The sequence below is a fragment of the Egretta garzetta genome, unplaced genomic scaffold (genome assembly GCF_000687185.1).
Source record: "Egretta garzetta isolate BGI_Z169 unplaced genomic scaffold, ASM68718v1 scaffold60, whole genome shotgun sequence".
In the NCBI taxonomy this organism is placed as follows: domain Eukaryota; kingdom Metazoa; phylum Chordata; class Aves; order Pelecaniformes; family Ardeidae; genus Egretta; species Egretta garzetta.
In genome coordinates, this window is record NW_009258269.1 from 2,213,776 (window position 1) to 2,235,326 (window position 21,551).

Consider the following 21,551-nt stretch of genomic DNA (forward strand, 5'->3'; position numbering starts at 1 on the left):
GACCCAAAAAAAGCCTCCGTTCCCGGCAGCAGTCCTCCCATCAGAGCAGGCAATGTTCTCGGCTTCGCAGCACAGGGAGGTTCTGCTCCACAGCTCCAGAAAACCCTGTCTGCACTGGTGGCCACAGAAACAATAGCATTGCCATTATGTTCTCTATTAGCAGGGACGCTTTTACTGATTTTACTAGCTGCGCATCAGTAAGTGCTGCACAGCCCCGTGAATGCGGCTGCCGTAGTCACAGGGGACAGTTCAAAGCAAGTCAGTAAGAGGAACATATTTCATTAATGCCTTCTGCTGCTGGGAATGCACCATTCTTTCATGTCCTAACTCAAAGCCCAGGCTGCGTGTACTGTGCCACTCCAATAAATCCATCTGAAGCCTCATTTGAATTCTGATCTGTTGCTCCCAGGAGAGCGCACGGACATCCCGGAGAGCTCCCCAGCCCCCTCCCCAGCCTCTGGTTTTACAGCCAACTGGAAGCAATAGCAATATGCTAATCCTTGTTCTCATCTCGGGATTGAGGGAGCAGCATGGCAGCCTTGCAAAACTGTCTGCAAATTTACTGGTTCAGACAGGGTATCTGTCCAGCCACTCTCCGTCAAGATGGCTGGTGGTAATGACAGCACCAACAGCACTTTGCGTGTCTACGAGCACAAATAATTCACAGAGCTCCTCTCTCTGAGCGTAGGGCAGCACTGGAGAACAGTCAAACAATGAAAGACATCAAGGAACATATCCCAAGCACCCTTCAGCCAAACCAGTGACATGAAGACCTCGAAGCACTCCCAGCCTCTTAGGCTGAAGCCAAAGTTTGATGGGCAATAACAGTTAAGGAAACTGTTTTAAAGATAGACGTGTAAATTGGGATGTCTGATGGAAGAGGTGCAGTCAGGACACATACTGCAATCAGCCTCGAGAAAAGATGCCCGTTCAACCACAATGTCATTTTAATGACGCTGGCTTCTGTGGCTGAGACCAGCATGACATGCTAAGTGATGTGCAACGCAACAGAGAAAGAGAAGGAAACTTAGCTGACCTGACCTGAAATTTTCTTCCTCTGAGCAATAGGGTCCCCAGGTCTGTAATGAGCATCTGTTTTTGCTGACTTGCTACTGAAAAGCGGAGCAGCATCAATCATACACCTTGAGAACATCCCGTGGCCAGCAATGCCTCCTCCTATGACTGTGCAGCTACACCGACAGGAGAAAGAGGAGGTTTTAATCTGAAATTCAGCCTGTGCGTAAGAGGAGAAACAGCTGGTTGACAGAGGATTACAAGGAGGCCACAGGACACTCTGCCCTTCCCCATTCATTAGACACGAGAGGTTTCAGTTGAATATGAGGAAGAACTTCTTCACTCTGAGGGTGGCAGAGCACTGGAACAGGCTGCCCAGGGAGGTTGTGGAGTCTCCTTCTCTGGAGATATTCAAAGCCCGCCTGGATGAAGTCCTGTGTAGCATGCTCTAGGTGAGCCTGCTTTAGCAGGGGGGTTGGACTAGATGATCTCCTGAGGTCCCTTCCAACCCTTACGATTCTGTGATTCTGTGATTACAGTCGGATCTGCACAACCCTCTGCTTTCAAACAGATGAGCAGGACCAGCCTGCAAATATGATCATAGAATCGTTTAGGTTGGAAAAGGCCTTTAAGATCACCAAGCCCAAACGTTCCCCTAACCCTGCCATCCCACCACTAAACCCTGGCCCTAAGCACCTCATCTACCCATCTTTTAAATACCTCCAGGGATGGGGACTTGACCACTTCCCTGGGCAGCCCATTCCAGTGCCTGACAACACTTTCTGTGAAGAAATTTTTCCTAATGTCTAACCTAAACCTGCCCTGGTACAACTTCAGACCATTTCATGATCATCCTCCCTTCTTCCCAGAGGCAGAGACACACAGGCCCCTGTTAAGTACAAACCAAGCTAAGAAAAGCCAGCCTGGAAACACTCAGGTTTTGGTGGACACAGGCTCAGATGACCACGTGTCTGCTTAGCAGGTCCTAATCCTGAAAACCTTCCTCAGCTGTCCTTGCCGCGACGGTATTTGGACATTGCACCATGGCTTCTGGCATGAAGCCCAGGATTTCTTGGATTTCCTCTGGAAATGGGAGCCGTGAGAAGACAAATTAGAATCACAGAATCATAGAATCACTTTGGTTGGAAAAGACCTTTAAGATCATTGAGTCCAACCTTTAACCTAACCCTGCCATCCCACCACTAAACCCTGTCCCCAAACACCTCACCTATCCTTCTTTTAAATACTGCCAGGGATGGGGACTTGACCACTTCCCTGGGCAGCCCATTCCAGAGCCTGACAACCCTTTCAGTGAAGTTTTTCCTAATGTCTAGCCTAAACCTGCCCTGGCACAACTTCAGACCATTCCCCCTCATCCTATCGTCCGTTACCAGGGAGAAGAGCCCGACCTCCACCTCCCTACAGCCTCCTGTCAGGTAGTTGTAGAGGGCGATAAGGTCTCCCCTCAACGTGCCCATATTAAAACCCCAACGGCTCTCATAAGACAGAGCACAGGTCCTGTCCTTCCAAACACGTCTACATGGAGATGGTTACCTGCAGCACATGTTAATGTGGAGAATCTAGCAGGCAGCATCTTGCCCATCAGCTCACATCTTCAAGAACAACAATCAGCTACCAAACCTTGCACGATGCGAGCGTTCCCCACTGCCTTCACTAAGAACAGGACTTGTGACTCTCTGATACCACTTTTCCCCTCTTAAAAGCCATCTTCATCTTCTTTTCATGCTTTTTCTTCCCCGAGATGAGGCCTAGAAATTAACTGCACTTGCCCTAGATGCAGTGCCCAGGTGAGCTGCTGTGGCTCTGCACGTTCGATTGACGGGCACCCGGGAAGCTCCAGGGACCTCCTGCTCTGTGCGTCTGTCTGAGCTCCCTCCTGCCATGGACCGGTAGCTGATCAGCAACATTTCCAAAAGGAGGCAGAAGTGAAATTTCCTCTTTGTTAAAGCCAATATTAAAACTACAAAGATCGTGGAAGAGATCTGAATACACTTGACTGATCAAAGAACTGGATCTGAATAAAAATTAATAACAAAACCAGACTAAAATAATAATAATAATAATGAACCTAACACCTTATACAAAGCAGAAGAGCCCAGAACAGCAAAAACAAACATAATGAGAAGCTTCCTTCAGGAACCCACGCGATGCTCCTGATGGAGCCTTGATTTCTTTGTCCTTGATTCTCCCAGGACAAACCACACAGGAACAGACTTCTTTGGGTACGGACCCCACTGCACTGGTGCAGGCTCTGCGCAGCTTCGTTGAAGGTCTGATGTTGCATTCGCTTCTGCCGCGCTCGGGATGCTCTCAGCAGCTCTGCTCCTCCTGGCATCCTGCCGTTGGGAAGCCACTCCCTGACTCCAGCGAGTATCCCCAGCTCCACGCAGGAGCCCACTGCACCGAAAGCCCCCAACCCCTGCCGGAGGGTCCCACCTGAGCATGAAGCCCCACACACGTGGGCGAAAGACAGGACAGCGAGGACCACTTGTTTGCAAACACCCTCGCACTACCAAGATTTCAGCAGAGAGGGCAAAGCTGCAGTACAGACCATCCTGTTGGTGTCGCTTATGAAATTGCTTTAAAAAAACGTTTATTCTTCTTGCTTATTCCTCATCATTTACTCCTATCAGGTCTCCGCTCTGGCGTGCTAAAAACACTCCTACACAAGGGAAAAGCTGTAGGAACACCTTCCCGTATTTGGCTGCCTATGGAGAACCCACGCAGCAAGGAGGCCACACTTTTAGGTTTCGTGGCTCAAGCTCTGCTGGTTAGGCACAGCCTGCCCCCCGGCAGCAGGTCCTGCTCTGATCTGCAGCAGAAGCACTGCTCTGAATTAGGACCAGTGCATGGGGAGAAATTTTGACATGAGGCAGTAGGGATGGAGAAGGAAGAGAAGGATAACCATGGCAGAAACATGTGCGTACAGAGCCTGGCATCTACTGTGCAGTCATGCAACTTTTATAACCACCACTAACAAATAACAACAATAAATATTAATAACCCCTACAGGCTACCTGCTCAGCCATCAGCTAACATCAGCCCTTCTAACAGCAGCTCAGCTATGATACCACCTAACACTGGTCTTTCCTACGGGCACTGGTGGGCGCCGATGCAAGCGAGAGCAGAGCACAGATGTATCCGGCGACAGGAGACAGCACAGCAGCGCCCAGCACGGCGAGGGCAGCTCTTGGCACCCGGTGGCTTCACCGGCACCGGCCACGGCTCCACACAGGGGCAGAGGAGCGGGTTGTTGTGGGTCATTTATGGATAAAGCCAGCTTTGCCCCTTCTACCCAACCACAGCAACTCCGACCCTGTTGTTTATACAAACTCACCCAGTTTAACATTAAACATCATTTAGTCTATCAATTAATTTACTTAATGAATTCCTTCAGAAACTGGCATTCACAGAAAATGCTGCTCTCCAGAGGGCAAGAGCACAGCTTTATACTTCAGTGGTTTAAGTCTGAGCAAGGCTGCCATCACCCTCTCCACCTGCTCGTTAGCAGCGATGGCAGAAGGTGCCACGCTCCGTCATGGCTCAGCAAGATCCCCAATTCCACGGGCTGCAGCTGGGGTGTCTGCAGCAGTGCTCAGACCCTCCACGCCGGAGAGCCCTGGGTCCAGGATGGGGGGGAACTTCTGCTCCGCTCGGGATGGAGTGTACAAGAGCAGAGCATGCCTCACAGATCAGAGGCCTGAATTTATTATTTATAAAAAATGCATCTATCTGAATTTCTGGCAGCTGCTCTTGCAGGGCTCTGCGACCGCCTGCGCACACACACGACACCCTCGCTCTGCTGAGCTTCGGGGCTAGCAAGCACGTTCAAGTCCATACCAGAGCGTGGGGGCTGATTTACACCAATTTAGGACTTGCCTGGAGATAAGAGATGCACAGGGACCTTCAGGACAAACATCCTTCTGAAAGTTGCCACACTGCCTGACCTCACCACAGAAATGGCTTTCCCCTTCCTCATCACCTCCCCATGGCCCCAAACCCCAGCTGAAAACACCTCTCCTCCTGCCAGTACCTATCCCCTTCTGCTCCTTGCTGCAATTTCCCACGCACAGCACATGTAATCAAGCGATATATTTTCCCCCCACATGTATCTCTCATTTCCCTCAGCCCCTATTTGCAAGGTGACACCTTGGCTCAGACTAACCTGGGAGTCTGCCAGTGTTCAGCATATTTTTTTTTACTCCTTCTGCTCTCCCAAGCTTGGAAAGTCTAAAAGGAAAGAAAACGCACACCGTGCTAACCAGGGCACAGGGCACCCTGATGTCCTGCTACAGTTGGGCCCACAAAGAGACAAAGATTTAATTGGGGTATTCCCAGCCCCTCTGGAGACAGCTTTTTATATTTTTCGAGTTCCTGCTGTTCACTCACAGCTCTCACATTGAATAACAACCTCCCTTCCCCGTCAGGTGCCGGCTTCCCTATAAAGACTCAATTAAGAGGCTAAAAAACCATGCAAAATTCAGGCTTGCTATTACAGAAACGTGATGCTTATGTATCAGGCCCACAGCTCCCACAGCAGCACCCGCACCACGCCGCCTGTCCCAGTACGAGCATCCATCCCCATGTCTGTATCTCAGCCTGTCCCCACCAAGACCCTCCAGCTCAGCCCAGAGGTTTCCCATCAGGATTGTCATCGCTCCCGAGCCAAGGGCACCCACTGCCGCAGCCCTGCGGAGCACCCGGCACAGAGGTGCCCCGACAGCGGGCAAGTGAAGGGCTTCACCAGCAACTCTATCGATCCGCCAGAAACAGTGAGCTGCGAAGTTTATGAAAAATGCATTTCCTCACCTCTCTACCGTGCACCGGGCGGCGGTGACAGCTCTTACTCGGCATGACGACCCACAGGCACAGGTCACAGCAGGGAGCAGCACAGCATGCAGGCAGCAAACGTGTGGCTCACCCGCCGCGTGCTCTGGCTATGCAGCCAGGATTAACGTGGCATCACAAGCCATGGGATTAATTGCACGGGACACCTGGTGGATGCCCAGCTCAGGACCTCCCTCGCAAGTGAGCTGGAGTCCCCCGCACTGCCAATTTTGTGGCAAGTTCCCAGTTGAAAAGCCACTGGGATCCACCACGTGGGCCAAACCCACCCAGGAGCTGTGAGATCAGACACTGGCCACAAAGCCCAGAATAAAGCCCTAACAAGACAATCTCAAACCCTCCCCTGAAGGGGAATAAGGAGCTCTCTGGGCATGAACGTAACCTACTGCCAAGCAGGTTCCCTCGGGACTGCTCCTGGGTTTCCCCAGCTCTCTGCGGGAACCTGGGCAAGTCGTTCCCCACGCCGGGGCTCAGTTGCTCCACTCCTAGCACAGACACCACGGTTATAACCAAGGGAATCGAGGGGTTCCTTCCACTAAAGTCTGCAGCAATATCTTCACATACTTGGATGAAAGGCATTATTCAAGTTTGCTTATTTGTTCACTGCATCAGTACTTTTAAAGTGGTCTCAGAGGATGCCTTTCATAGGCAATTAAAAAAGCCCTGGGACAGTAATGAGCATGAAGAGAGAACAGAGAGGCTACCAGTACAATCATCTAGAAGCGACTCTCACCATGATTTCCATTCTTCTACCCAGGCATTTCCCACCAAGATTAAAAAGCGACTCTTGCTCCCCAAGCACAAGAGCCTCCCCAGTCCAAAACCAGAGCAGAACAGCCAGCCAGCAGCCGGGAACATTCGTTCAACAGCTTTTTTCCCCCGAGGAAATTTAAAATAGCAAAGAGCCCCAAGGGCTGCAAACGCAGAAGTAAATGCACAGAAACAGGAAGCTGAAAGAGAACATAATCCCTTCCCTCTCCTGTTCTTCATCATCTGCCACCTCGACTTTGGGGAATGTTTTTTTTGCCTTTCTGCTTGTGAGATGGTTACAGACTGACACGTGCTCATGCTGCGCCTAGGATCGAGATGCTCCAGTCTTTGCTGGTCCTTGGACACTGTTTCAAGCTTAATAAAAATCAGGGAAGAAGCAAGGAAATTGCCTGCACACAAAGCACCATCAAATGCAAGGAGTCCAGAGCTGAAAAATACATTTTTTCTCTCATCTCTTGTCAGATAGGGAGAGCTATTTTAGATGTTACTTGTAGCAACATATGGGAAAAAATAGTTGGAAATGTGACAGTGCAGGATCCTTTTAATTAAACAACTCCTCAGGCACTGCAGAATTGCTCCGGCCAAGCGCAGGTGCTGGACACTGCACACCCACTTCCTCAGGGGTAGATGCAGGCCTGAGTCCTCCAGAGGAGAGGAAGGTTTCACAGACGCCCCGGAGGCCCGACTGCTGTTATTAGATGGCCCCAGTCATCCGCATGGGCTGTGACCTTCCTGCTGTCATCCTGCTTTTTGCCTCACCAGCCTCCACTAAACAGAGCTTTGATCCCCCAAGTGACTCCCGGTTCAGAGACCTTCTTTCCTTTTGCTGCCTCGACATGAAGGATGCTGAGCTGGAGTTCCTGAGCATCTCAGCTTCTGACGGGCAGACTTTGATGTCGCACACAGCGCCCGTCTCTGCAATTCGTCTGGTCTCTTCAAACAGCTGCAGAGCCATGGCTTGTGATCTGTGCAAAACAGCGTTTTCCTTGGGGAAGAAAAGTCACGCTGCCGCTCATCTCCACCTTGTCATGGCAAAACAGGCGGTACTGGTGCTTCAAAGAGCCCCTCAACCTTAAATCCTTATGACATGGTGACAAATCAGGGCACCTGCCTCTCTACGTCTCATGAATCCCAGCAGAGGTTATGAAACAGCATTTCTGTGAATGCCTTGGCCACCACGGGAGCCTGTGCGTGCTGTCAGGTGCACCAGTTGCCGCACTTGAGGGCTGCAAGGTCCACAGGGAAGGCTCGAGCAACTGCTTCACTACAGACATTTGAACTGCAAGTCTGGGCCTTACGGGTGTGCACAACGAAGGGTCATGGAGAGAGAGATGCAAAGAAATAGCCAAACTTCCAAGCAGTAGGACTGCTCCCAGTCCACAGGTCCCTCTGAGCTCCACGACCGTGCTCACTGCTCTTCAGAGCCACGGGGTTCAATCAGGAGCAGCACCTTAGCTCCGTCCCACTGCCCCTCAGCCACAGCAAAGGTAGGCTCCAGCAGCCCGAATCCTAGACTGAGGAAGGAGGAAGACAGAGATGCAACCAGAAACGAGTGGTTTTCCTCTGTGATTTTATCTTCCAAGGGACAACTGTGTTCGTAACCTCAGCACCCTTCAGTCCAAAAGAGAAGACCCACTGTTTCCTATCCGGAGCTTGGACCAACAGCCCAAGACCCAGCCACTTCAAAGAAACAACCTTTTGCTAGAGAATACCCCAAAAAGAGCCATTTCATGGACTGGCATATCTCAATAGCTGAGCAGCACCAGCCCATGAAGGGTCCTGTCTTTGGCAATCCTGGCTGTCACTGCATCTGCTGCCTCTGCAAACAACGCACCCGGGCAGTGGGAAGCAGCAGCCAAAGCATACTGTGATTTTCACTCTCCATTCTTGGCCTTTGCTGTACGGCTACTTGCAAAGCCAAGGACGACTCTCGAAATCCCTGTGCCTGCTGTAAGGGCTAACAGCAGGCTGTTAGCCACTCATACTCTTGAAGCTCTGACGAAAGATGCATCTGCAGCACCTTTCTCTCTGCTCAGAGAGCAGAACATCCTGAGCAGCTTCCCCTACATCCTCGTTGGTGCCACAGCCTCATCTTGCCACATCAGGTGGGGAAATGGCAAGTCCACCACAGGACTGCCAGGCCACATTTGTAGGGAGGGGGCTTCTCCCATGAAGACCACAGACTGAAGTTGCCCCCCCCGCAAGCAGATTTGAATCACACAATGGACAAACTATTCCACAGATCTTCATCAGCCGCCAAGCAAACGAAGGCCGTTTCAATGACAGCCTCCACAGTGACTTCCAGTGACCGCAGATGTCACACGTCGAGACAAGTTTTGGCACCGACCCCAATCCAGGGAGTGAGAAATCTCAGTGCACCCAGAACGAAGCAGGGATGGTTACTCACATGTAGAAGGGTTTGCAGCATCACAGTCAGACCGCATATTTTTTTCAAGGTAAGGACCCTGTCACTTACGCATTAAATGGCACATTTATTCTGCTGTTCAGGAAGAAATAGTAATTACAGTGGCCTCCAGCTCTTTCAGTCTGTACTTAGGAGAAAAAGCAAAAAAGGACCAAAGCAAACAGTGCTTCCACAAAAATCTCTGAACTGGCTTTTAGTTGCTGGACAAAAGAGGGCCAGCTGATGAACCACTTCCCATATTGTCCTGCCTAATTTCTGTTTCGTAACAGCAGCCAGGCACCGCAGGCAAAGCACTTCAGGAGGCAAAGCACCGCTCGGGTGGTCGAGCAGACCTGACCTTCAGCCTCCTGCCTCATCGCAGCGCTCCAGGTGTGCCACGACTGCCCAGAAACGTGCTGCCTGCGGTGCTTTCTTCTTTAATCGTAGGGTAAGGAGCGCTGAGCCAGCCCGGGCATCTGGCGGGCTCTGTGAGGCTAAGTGCTTTCGAACAGCGCTGGAGGAGCCAGCACATGCCGGTGGGTCCGTCCGTGCGCACGGCTACAAGATGCTCTTTCACAAACACATTTCCAGCGCACATAACTCTCCTTTCTAATCAAGCAGTCAGTCCTGTTTCGGTGGAGATTTACAGAGAGGTTTTTTTCTCTCGGAAGCAATAATAGATGGACAGCAGGAAAGAGAAGAAATTAATGAACAAGTAATTATTCCCAAAGTTGCAAATAGGAGCAATTCCTCACCCTGAGACAACTCTGGAAAACAAGATTAAAATGCTTAGGGGACATATTCTTGAAATTGCAGGTAATAGAACAGATAAAATGTATTTACAGTATCTCACAGGGGACATGTACTTTTTATTCTGCTGAGGAATGTAATATTCCACTCCTCATTACAGAGTTAAAAGGGTGCCCTAAAAAAAAGCAACTTAACAAAGCATCTTCAATGGCAATCGCGTCCAGTTCCAGAAAAACAGGCTCTCCTCTTCTGCCCCGCACACCGAAGCGCAACAAGCATCTGCAGGAACACCCAGCACATAAGCATCATTAATAATCTATGCAAACAGCACAATTTAACAACCAGCAAAGAGGAGGCTGGAATGGGAGGCGGGCTCCCTCCACTGACACTCTCTAAGAGGAGGAGGAGGGCAGGCTTGTCTTCCCCAACTTCCTTGGTGCCCGCAAAGCCACGGCTGCCAGCTAACAGACTGTGCCTGAAGTACCCGCCAGCAGAAACAATTTGTCATGTGTCAGATCAAATAAACTCTTATGAGACCACTGTACTCCCTGAAGCAGACGGCTGCCAAACTCCAAAGGAGAAATCCAAGAAACCTAGCTGGCCAGTGTCAGACCCAAGTGCTTATGAAGACCAGCACACTTTTCATTTTTAAAACACATCAGCACAATGCAATCTGTTCCTGTACATCACTCCCGTGCGAGGCAGCCATCAACAATATCCATTATTAAAAAGAATTCGGTGTTTAAATTACCACTCTGGGCTGAAGCTTCTCATAGCCCAGAAACTTCACGTTCCTCATCCAGTGGCACAGCTTCTCGCTCATCCTAGGGAGGCATTAAGAAGGCTAATGTTTGTCAAAGAGCCTTGGCGTGGTAACGAGCTGCGATGGATTATCACGTCTGAGCAAGCGCTCCTCCCCTCCCAGCCAGCCTCATGCTCTCTCACTAGAAGTGAATTCCCCCAAAACTGAATTACACATTACTTTATTTCTTTTAAATAGTCCTAGAGCCTTTTTTTTTTTCGTTCAGTCCCAAGCACTATCACAGTTTCCCATGCACTGGGCTCGTGTCATTCCAGACCTTGTGTCGAGGATCCTCGCAGGTCCTCCGTTTGCTGCACGATCCTGCAAGAATGATTAAGGCCCAGGCCCTGGGCTCTCCAGCGCTGATTTGGCTGTGGGACATGTCGTTCCTTCTCTGTTATCCTGCTGGGCAGGACAAGCAGCCCTAAAACCTGTTCTGAGCACATCTGCAAGATTCAATCATGCCAGCCAGTACCTTGGGGAACCTAAATCACTCACCTGCTCCTGCAAAGACCAGGCTCAAGCACTTACTGGTCCGCCCAGAGGGCAAATCCCTCACAGCCCAGGGCTCAGCCGCCAGCTCCAGATGTTCCAGATGCCAGCATGCTTCATCTGGGATCAGCCACCTGAGCCCCACCACGGCCAGGAAAACCTCTCCTTCCGCAGAATATGAATAACGGCCCCAGAAAAGCTTGTCTGCCCGGGGTTCCTGGATGGGAAGCTTGACCAGCCCACAAAGAAGGTTAGCTTATCGCAAAGCAAGAGTGAATGGGAGAAGAGCAGGACACCCAAAGGAAGGACAAGAGAAGTAGGAGACACCGCCTCAAGTCACCAAAAAGCAACAATCTGCCCCAAAACCCAGCAACAGAGCCTTGAGTGGCACTATATATCAACAAAAAGAAGCCCGAAGAGGGAAAACCTGGCAGCCTAAAGCAAGGAACAGGGGAAGAACAAGGTGGCAGGTACAGGGCATTCCCCTTGGTATTGGTAAAACCAGCACAAACCTCAGCTGCATGGGGTTTTTTCCAGAATTGATTTAAAGAGCATCTGATGCCTCATGACAAGTTATATTTAGACACCATTTTATCTGTACCAGGACTCCTCTCCAGCCACAGGGACTGGCATCAAGCACAGGACACCATCTTGCCAGCCTTACTTGGACAGGATCGTTGCTTCCTACGAGCATCTCATCCAGCGCAGAAAACACCATCAGCCAGTACATGCACCAGGAGAGTTGCAAAGTACTCGTGGTGCTGCTTTCCAGCAAGGAGCAAAACACAGGCTGTTACCGAAATGCGGGAAGTGTTAAACCGAGATCGCGTGGAGGAGGAGGTTAGCAGACACAAGTCTGTCATTTACAGCAATGCTGTTCAGGCACTTACAGCTGCAGAGACACCAGTCAAGAGCCAGGTTCCCACAGCCTCTCCCAGCTTTACAAGCTCCAATTTCCACCCAACAGCTCTTTGGACAGTGACCCACCCCGGGTCAGCCGGCGGTGAGCAGAGCCAGCACCAGGCACAGCCAGCCCTCGCCCCCAGCCATGCTGCTGCCCCGGCCTGGCATCCATTTGCAGGCAAGTTAAGCAAGCAAAGCTTTAGGCATCAATGCAGGACACAGCTTGAACTCACATCTCTGAATGGAGGACGGAGAAATCCTCTGAAAAATTTACCTTCTTTTCAGCTCTCTGACTTGGAGAGATTTCAGAGAGAAATCAAAGGGCTGTAGTGCTGTGGGAATCCAGAGCACCTGCACTGATTCCCTCAGCAAATCCTGGTGTTTCTAAACAACAGAAAATTTCCCAAACACTGAGAACAAAACCCACACTAGCCACCAGAAACCAGCCAGAACTCAACGATGCTCCAGCCAGCCATCTCACTGAGGGGCACCTCAAGCAACGCTCTGCACAAACCCAAAGGAGCCCACTCACATCATCACCGATGAATTTCTTTACCCCTAGAAAACTTGTACAAGTGCCACGCTTGTGAGTGCCATTATGATTTCCAACCGCCTCCCGCTGACGTCGAACAGACTTTCCAAGCTCCTCTGCATACATTTTGTACTTGATTACCCCATGCTTGCTGGAAGAAAAGGAACAAAATGCACTCAAGAGCCACTTGCTTATTCCCGATTTGGGGACAACAATGTCGAATGCAACATCATTTTTACCTCCTGGCAACGTCCCTGTGCCAGCGCTGGCACACACCACAGCCAGCCACCGGCGACAGGCGTTTTCCAGCGAAGGAAGGAGAACCTCAGACCCAGCCCTTCGGTTTTGTAACCCTCACGAGGGCCCATCTCTACAAACCATAATACATTAAGCAACACAATATTCAAAACCAAGTTCAGCGCTTGCAGCAGAACCTAGCTCACCCAAGGCTCCTGAGGAAAATTTTGCATAGCATAACAGTCTATTTTGTGGGCAGGAAGAGACCAAGAAAATTAATTAAGTCAGAGTAAGAAGAAAAAAATCCCTGTAAAGTGAGTAACCGCACTAAAGCAGCAGTTGCGAGCAGGCCAAGCACGTTTTAAGGGCTATACATTTTCACTTCCACAGCCTTGATAAAGAAAATGAAGTGACTTTGTTCTATATGCATATTGTCCACCATTTGTTATTGTCTGTCTATTGATGCTTACTTGAAAAACAAAATTTAATTAAACCCCACAGTACTGCATAGCCCGCCTTTGAAATATGCCCGCATTAGCAGATCATTACAGTAAATGAAATACAGCTTCATATCATATTTTTCAAATAACATCCTAAAACATTTACAAATTAAATAATACTCTTGCAGAGAGGAATTAAGAGACACGGTGTTTAGCAAGGGCAAAGAGATGTTTACAGATGAAGTCTGCAACGAGACGTGGAAGCAATGAAGCAGAGAGGTACCGGAGGGCTCTTCCAGACCTTGTTGAGATGGTTCTCCGCATACTAGAAACTAGACTAAGAAAGAGCATGCCAGCGCCAGGCGAGCAGGAAGGGCAGCGTCCCCAAACCCCCGAGGAGGTTTCAGCATGAGCTCATTCAGGGTCTGGGATGCGCTGGCGCAGTCTGCCAAGCCGGGGAGGAGAGCTCAGTGCACCTACGCACCCTTTGTGTCCTTTGGAAACCCGGCCAGAGCTGCACCGGTCATAGGGAAGCAAACCCTTACAACTGGCTCAGAGCAGTGAAAATCCAGACTCTCAACAGGCTGTGAGAAGAGATGCAGAAAGGTGGTCTTGTGGCAGGAGGAGAAATACACTGCTAATATTTACAGGAGGAGAAAACAAAGGGAGCTCTGGTGTCTTAGGGTAAGTAAAAGCACAAGCAGGTTAGTGAGTCATAGCAGCAATGCCTGATGCTGAGCAAAGCAAAGCAGCATGTGAAAAAGCAAGTGAATATTACATGAGCCTTCCAGCTCGGGCTTGAAGAGATCCCAGATTTGTCTTTTCCTTAATAGCATCTGGGGCGATGCCAAGCGTTCTTTGACAAATTATTTACTCTGAGAAATCATTTTCCCTAAACAAGGGTAGCCCGTTACCGCATCCTTCTTCACGTGAGCCTGGAAAAGGCTGCACCCTACAGCTCCTACGGCACCATCTCCACAGAGATGCACCAGTGGAGGTACCGACTCCAGCAAGAAGGCAAACCTTTAAGGGAAAGACTGAAGATGGCAGAGCTCTCACCAGCGTGAGCCCTGGAGAAAGGTGGGCTGCGTGCGCCGAGCGCGACGGCGCTGGCAGGAAGGGCTTTCGTGAAACGTGGAGTACGCTGGCCTATGAGCAGGCTGGAAATGAAGAAGAAAACCTTGCAAGGGCACCTCTGGATCCATTTTACAGGAAGACAGTAAAAGATTCACAGCTGCTGCCTATGCCAGGAATCAGCAACCGACAGCCGAATTCCCATAGGTCCCGCCGAGTTCTCATCAGCATGTGAATCTATTATTTAGAGGAAAAACGCTCAGCCTGGCACATAATCATTGAAGGCTGTCAACTTCCAGCCTATGCAGGACTTCCTCTGTGGAAAGGATCCTTCGCTATGGATCAAGGACTCCTCACCAACTTCACATCACAAAATTAAAGCAAACAGCTGCGGCAAGGGGTGATCCATTATGCATTGCCGTATCAGTCCTACAATAATAACGACACACCAAGATGTGCTGCGTCTGTAGTGACACAGCACATAGCAAGGTTGGGCAAAACCCACTGGAATATAGAAAATGCAGCCCAGGATCCTTCCTAAAGGAAAAATATGGCAGTAGAGAGGACTTGGGAGTGACATGAAAGAGCATCCTCCCTGCACTAGGGATGGAGACTCCGACGAGGCTGTGAGGGTCCAGACTGCGGAAGGCAAAGCACAGCACTCGCACACCAGCGAGGCGGCTGGCTGCTGTGCCCTCCTCGCCTCTCACACCAAAGCCTCCATCGGGGTCAACAACTCACGTTCACTCACCTGCACACCCCCACACCCGCTCTCCCATCAGCGGACAGCGTGAAAGGTGCCCACCAGCACTCAGCCAGATCCAGGCTGGCTTTGTGCTTTCCAGGCTGTGGCAAAGCCTCCCTGACACTTAAAAGCATCACAGCCAGCTTGCATAAAAGATGAAGATTGCTGAGCCTCCTGCAGCCTTCCTGAGGTGAGAGCAATCTGTGCGTGCTGTAATCATCAGGCAGCAGGAGCGTGCCGAAACCGGGGCGCCTAGACTGCAGCACGAGGTTAAAAATGACCAGGCTTCACGTTTATGGGTATTTTAAGAAACGTGCTCATCTACAGCTCACCAGCACTTTTATCCACCTCTGAACGTACTGAGAATGAGGTTTGCAGATTTAAAACAGACCTGAATATTACTCCCGGTTTCCTAGAGGAAACAAAGGGAATGTCCAATAGGGAAGAAGGGGTACATCGCCCAAACACCTCTGATGTACCCTACTTCTGCAGTTCAAGGTTAAACATCCCATTTGCACTCATTTCTGAGTCCGCCTCTCTCAAAAGCCGCGCCAGGTAATTAGAATCATTATAACTATTATTAGACCATAATATTATTATAGCATTTTTGCTACACTTGACATCTGTTGGCTGATAGATTTAACTGGTACATAAGAAATAATTGCGCATAGATTTCTTGCAAATGAACACCAACACGGAAGACATTAAAGCGTTCTGCGTTGAAAAAGTTAATTTTATGGAAGCATGCTTGAAATAAAAATTCTAAAATTAACAGTTAAACCTTTAAAAACTCTCATTAAAGAAACTATTTGGGTTTCAAGTAGGCAGCCATTTAAAAAATCCTGACTTGTCTTTAGATGCTTAAAGGCATATACCTGGCTCAGTATCTCCTTCACATCAACATATGTGTCATCTTCCCACCTATTCCAGTGACCCAGAGGTTTCTAAATCCTCCTTCCATCTTCCTTCTCCTCTCTCTGCAGCAGGCTTTTGAATTATTTGGGCAAAGATTCTGACTGCGCAGAGAATCAGTACAATCAGGACTCTTACAACCTGCTCACTGAAAATCCTATAGAATTATCAGCAAGCACACATCTAGAATAAAATACAGCTTCTTGCATACCACAAAGCCCAAAAGGGCTTTGCAGACTGGACTCGGGATGCAATTTATCCACCACTGAGATCTAGCCATAATCCAGAATGGAACACAACCTTTCTCTCAGTATTTGACTGCAGCACACAGACCTCTGGAGAAAAGTACGGAAGAACCCAACAGAAACCACAGGAATGCTTTAGGAAGGCTGAATTTTCTCCCCTGGAACTGAAATTTGGTCAGGGCATCCACCATCAGCTGTGGGCCAATAAAGGAGAACAAACAGGACACAGTTTCTCCATCCCATCGATGATGTCCTTGAAGCACAGCCTGAGCCAACAGCTGTGGCCAGGTACTTCAAGTTAGTAGCCTTGAGAGGTGGAAGAGATAAAAACCACAGACAAGTCCTGTGTTGTCCTTGAATTCAGTGGGGCCCAAATTTCACCCCACAGTTACACCAATGTACAAAGAAAGATGGTACAGTGGGTGGAAGTGCACTTCAGAAAAAGATCAACCTCTTAAAATTCAAAAAGCTGAACACAGCAGCTCAGCACTTACAGATCTCAGAGGCGGTTAGAGCTGGTCCTGTTTGGACAGTGATGTTTTCTCCAGTTAAATGTATTTCAGTTAAAGTAACTCCTCTTCCTCAAGCGTAGCTCGTGCTGAGAAGGTGACAGGCAAAGCCCTGGTGAGACGAGGTATCCTGCAACTGCTCCCACAGCAACACCCTATTCAGGGATAAAAAAGAGCGCAATTAATTTTTCCAGAGCAAGTCATTTTTTTTTTCCAGAGCAGAGCAACCACACAAGGAATTCTGAATTGCTTGAGGAGAAAAATGTATTTTTACTACCTCAGTCACATACAGACAAGCCTAACTCTCACTGAGGACAAACCTGCAGAGAACGAAAGGGGAGCAGGACACCACAGACACAAATTCCCCCCATGTATACCCCTCTGCTACGGGAGCAGAAACACCCAGGGAGCTCTCGGGGGGGAAAGCAAGGCTGGAGGATTGCCTCTGAGCGATGCTGGTCCTAGCGAACGCCAGCGAAAAGCCCCAGTTAAAGGAGGTTCATGAGAGCTCCTGAAAAATCACCCAAGTCTTCAGAAATGGGGCCCAACTCCCCCTCTACAGAGATCTGCTCATCGCACCTCTGACCACCACAAGGGCATTAAGCAGGCTTTTCACTCCATCCATCCAATGCTCTCAGGCAAACCAGAGGAAGTCGGACTAGGCGAGCTCACCTTAACAAGGCACAGTGCTCATTACTGATTAAGAAAAAAACAAAAAACAAAACTCACACACACACACTTTAGGGGTAGCTATCAACGATTCCCTGTCACAATAGGAAAAAACCTCACATATGAGCCCTTGGAGCTCAGTCCAAGTCTGCTTCTATTCATCCTTTTCAATAATAGCCTGAACAAAGAAAAAGTATTTTTATAAAACCTGAAAGGATGCTCAGAAGTTAAGAGCTGGAAGCACTCTGGAGGTCACGATCAGAATTGATAAAACTGAAGAAAAGTTCCAAAACCACCCACGAATCAATAAAAAGAAAAGCGAGGAAAACAATGCAAAGAACCGCACTTGGAAACAGCAAAACCAGAGATCAAGCACACAACTACAGCATGGGGGAAAGCTCTCTAGGCAGAGGTAATGCTGAGGAAAATGAGGGACTGGACTAAAAATGCAACATGCGTCAGCGTTGTGACACCACAGCTCCAGCTGCAAAGAGCTAAACATCATCCTGTGATTTAAGAACACGAAATTCCTAATTCTGGGCTGGAAGGCCGTGCTCAGTGCTGGTTACAACCCCTAAGAAAGTCGCAGAGAAACCGGAGGATCTGGGCAACAAGCGGAGCAGTCAGCGGTGTAAAACAGGCAGCCCCGCAGCAGCTGTTGCAGGGTTTCTCCATCCCTCCAGGGTCATTATCAGCTCTCAGCATTTAACAGCTGCTTGCGAGAAGGACAACCGTCTGCCGGGCTCCCCGTTCTCTGAAGGCAAGAGACACAGCGGCCCGCTTAATTTGCTGCACAGGAGAGTTAGACGAGGTATCAGGCTCTCTGAGACTGGGATTTCATCAAGTCCCAGAGCAAACTTGCCCCCGATCCAGATCTGCGTGAACATCCACCGCTCCCTAGTCTGGAGCCGAGTCTTTCTCACCTGGACTCAGGACAAAGGCACGGACAAGGAGGCTTTTCCAGCCCTGCATTTCATTTTAGCATCCTCCATCTGGCCGCTCCTACACCGCTACGGCAGTGACATCTTAGAGCTAAATTAACAGCCTTCTCTTCCCCAAAATACAATAGAGCTCCTCATCCTGCCGAAAGGGCACCCACACAGCAATGCAAGAACAAGCACAGCCGTAACCGTTTCAATTCACGTCTCCATTACCTTTCATAAACGAACCTCTTCAAGCTCAATTTGCCACCAAGCTACTTTGGCGGCGTGGGCTGCCTTCCCACACGCTGCAGGGTGAGGGATGCTGAGCTGGGCTGCCCCTGAGGATGGGCAAGGCTTCCCTCCTCCCCTCTTACCCCCCAAAAGCCCCACCGACCTCTGCATCAGCTTGTACCCAGCTGAGCGGGGAAGCCCGCCCTACCCCAAACAGGGTAATTTGAGGCAATGATTGCTGAAAGCAATTGAAATCATTGAAACAAGGTGTTTCAAAGCAGGCGAGAGCAGCTGTGCCTGTGCAGCTGATGCCAAGCACGCACACAGCTGCGCCAAACCCCGACTGAAGGCTCTGTGAGAAATCCAGCAAGGGGGCAAGATCTACACATCTTATGCAAAAGCAAGGCTTAACTTCCAGGAACATTTAAGATTTCCCAGGGACTTGAGAGGATTTTTTTTTTTTTTATTTTTTTTTTTTTTTTTTGAGTCAGAGCCTTGGGAGCAAACTGCCTCGTGAACCACAGCCAGAAGAGATTTGACAAAGCCTTCGTTAGCACGCGCCGTCTCCTTTCACAGGGCTGTTTCCCAGAAGATCCCCAGTGTTGTGTCATTTTTCACTTTGGGTGCTAAGAATATCTGCGTGTTAATAAAAAATAATAACTAGCTTTACAGGGAACTTATCAACAAAGTGCTCGACAAATCTTAATTAAAGCTGATTCACCTACTTCACCAGTACAAGGTAAACGCTATTTCTCAAAGGGGAAAGCTGAGCAGTAAGAGAGCTGAGGTGGGTTACAAAAGCCACAGAAGGAGTCAGTAGCAGAGAGGATTAGCACATAGAAAGGCTGACTATTATCCCTAAATTTATCCCAATAATCCACTGCCTTGCAAATTCTCAGGGTGCAGTCAATGTGCTGTCAGCCACACCGCCCCACCTTGACCGCATCTGTATTTAGTCTTCCATTTCCTTGCCAGGTAAGGGCAGAGAGAGGGTTTTGGGGGTGCTGGAAGGCTTTTCGGGTGTCTTATTGCTCAGGCTAAAGAAATTCTCCACTGTAAAAAAGGAGAAGGTGGCAGCGGTAGCACCAGTCTTGTGCTGCTTTAGGGCATGGGGACAGCGTTGCGGGTTCAAGGGCTGTTCTGGTAACTCATTAAGAATTGCCAGTTTCCAGCTTATTTCTTTAAGAAGCTCATATCTGTACCCCTTCAAACCTAGCAAATACGCGGTCACACAGATAGCAGCCTGCAGGCACTTGCAGACATGGCTCTCGCCTCCATTACCTGCACTTCTACATTCATGTTTCTGGGACAGTATTTTGGATGCTTCCACAATGGAAACGCCTTGGAGGGTGCTGAACGCGGAGCAAGCTGGTGATTTTAAGTCAGGGTGGCGGGAAAAGAAAAAGAGAGGAAAAAAAAAAAAAGAAGTCCATCCCTTAATAATGCTCCTCCTGGAGTACAAATGAATTCCAAAGGATCACACAGAAGAGAAACACTGCAGTAGCGCCTTCGGTAAACGACAGGGCGTGTCATCAGCTTCTGGAGACTTATCTGCACTTAAAAGGTTTCCCAGCACGGCTGTACACTGCCGGAGCAGCCTCCTCGCACAGACAGCTCTACCAACAGAAATGCCTGTGCAGATTATACCACTTTGGCAAGCAAATTAAACAGTATCAGTGAAGTCATACTTTCTGCCTCTAAGCCATATTTGTGCTAGGTTAGTTCTATCAGCAAAACACTGTAAAATAAATAACTTGCCCCTAAGAAATTGCGTCTACAGAACTTGTTAGTGTAAACCTAGGCCATCTTGAGAGGCGGGTAGTGTTGATTATTTGTCAAAGATTACTTCTAATGCGAGTGTTAGTCAACCACTGAAGTTAAACATTTTAAGGCAACATTCCAAATAGTGTTTATATACAAAATCCCATTTGCTCAGTTTTCACTCCCTGGCTTTGCGCAACGTGTAATTTCACTAGTTCTTCGGCAAGAGAGCCATATGCAAGCTCGTACCAAAATAATTAAACAGTTTTAAAATTCAGGCCTCATGCTACTGAGTGCTTACCCTGAAGAAAAACCCATTTTAGCGGCCCGGAGCCACACCAGAGGTACCGGGACACTTTGACTCCACGACTGCCCAGGTGCCAAGGGGGCCTGGGGCCACCCAGCCCATCCGCCTGGCCAAGGCTGAATCCCAACTGCTCCTGCTCTGCCGCATTTGTGTTCAAAACACTTCGGTGTGAGGGATCCCGGCCTGCCCGGGCAGCCCGCTCCGTGGGTCGCTGCCCACCCCAGCGCCCTGGTTTCGGTCACTTCCAGACCACGGCAGCCCAGGCGCCCGCCCAGGGCAGGCCGCCACCCCCGGGCAGGCCCAACCTCACCCTGCCCTGGCACAACTTGACCCCAGTCACCAGAGTCTTGGCCCTTCAACCTAATGGACTTCCCAGTCCCTCTCCTACCATTGGAAAACAAGCACCCGCACACCCCTCGGAAGTGACTTCCTAAATCACATAGTTGCTTCTGAGTTTACTACCCTCATCCTGTGCAGGAATCTTGATATTCCTCGTGTGGCAAACTTCCAGGTATTTTTTTCGGTTTACGATGTGTTTACTATGAGTTTAAAAAAGGGATAAAACCAATTAAACTGCAGGGAATCTTGTGAGGTTGTGATATGGTTGAAGGATAAATTTGCATCCGCTTCTCCCTTACCAAGGTACCGCTCAGCGATGGACCTGATGTTGTCTGATCTGTGCTACCCTTTGCGCACCCAGCACAAATGGGCGAACGGCTGTCCCGGGCAGCGGACACCCGCCTGGCCGAGGCAGCGCCGGGCCCTGAAGAAACTCGGTCACCCTGAGGGACGGACGGACGGACTGTCGCCTCTCCGTACCGGTTTTAGGGAGAAAGGATAAAATAAATGGCTTTGTCCTTTAGGACATCCGCTTGCTTTCGGGCTGGCCGTACGCCGCAGCGCGGTGTGTGAGAGCGGGCTCGCTGGCCGTGGGCTCCTCGCCCTGCAGGCAGCCCCGGGTGCC

The 21,551-nt window shown here is 49.6% G+C and overlaps 1 protein-coding gene across 5 annotated transcripts in view; it reads right to left on the reverse strand.

Moving 5' to 3' along the window:
• SIL1 (SIL1 nucleotide exchange factor) overlaps nucleotides 1–20,882 on the reverse strand; it is a 101,633-nt gene extending 80,751 nt beyond the window's left edge. For 4 of the 5 annotated variants that reach the window (XR_004841293.1, XM_035889220.1, XM_035889230.1 and 1 more), the window contains exons 1-2: nucleotides 20,582–20,882; nucleotides 16,682–16,851 (exon numbers count right to left, since the gene is read on the reverse strand). The gene's annotated coding sequence lies outside the window, so the exon portion shown is untranslated. Of the gene's footprint in view, nucleotides 1–16,681; nucleotides 16,852–19,800; nucleotides 20,349–20,581 lie in introns of those variants that run through there. The other variant, XM_035889224.1, reaches the window with a different exon arrangement.
• Between the last annotated feature and the right edge of the window lie 669 nt (nucleotides 20,883–21,551).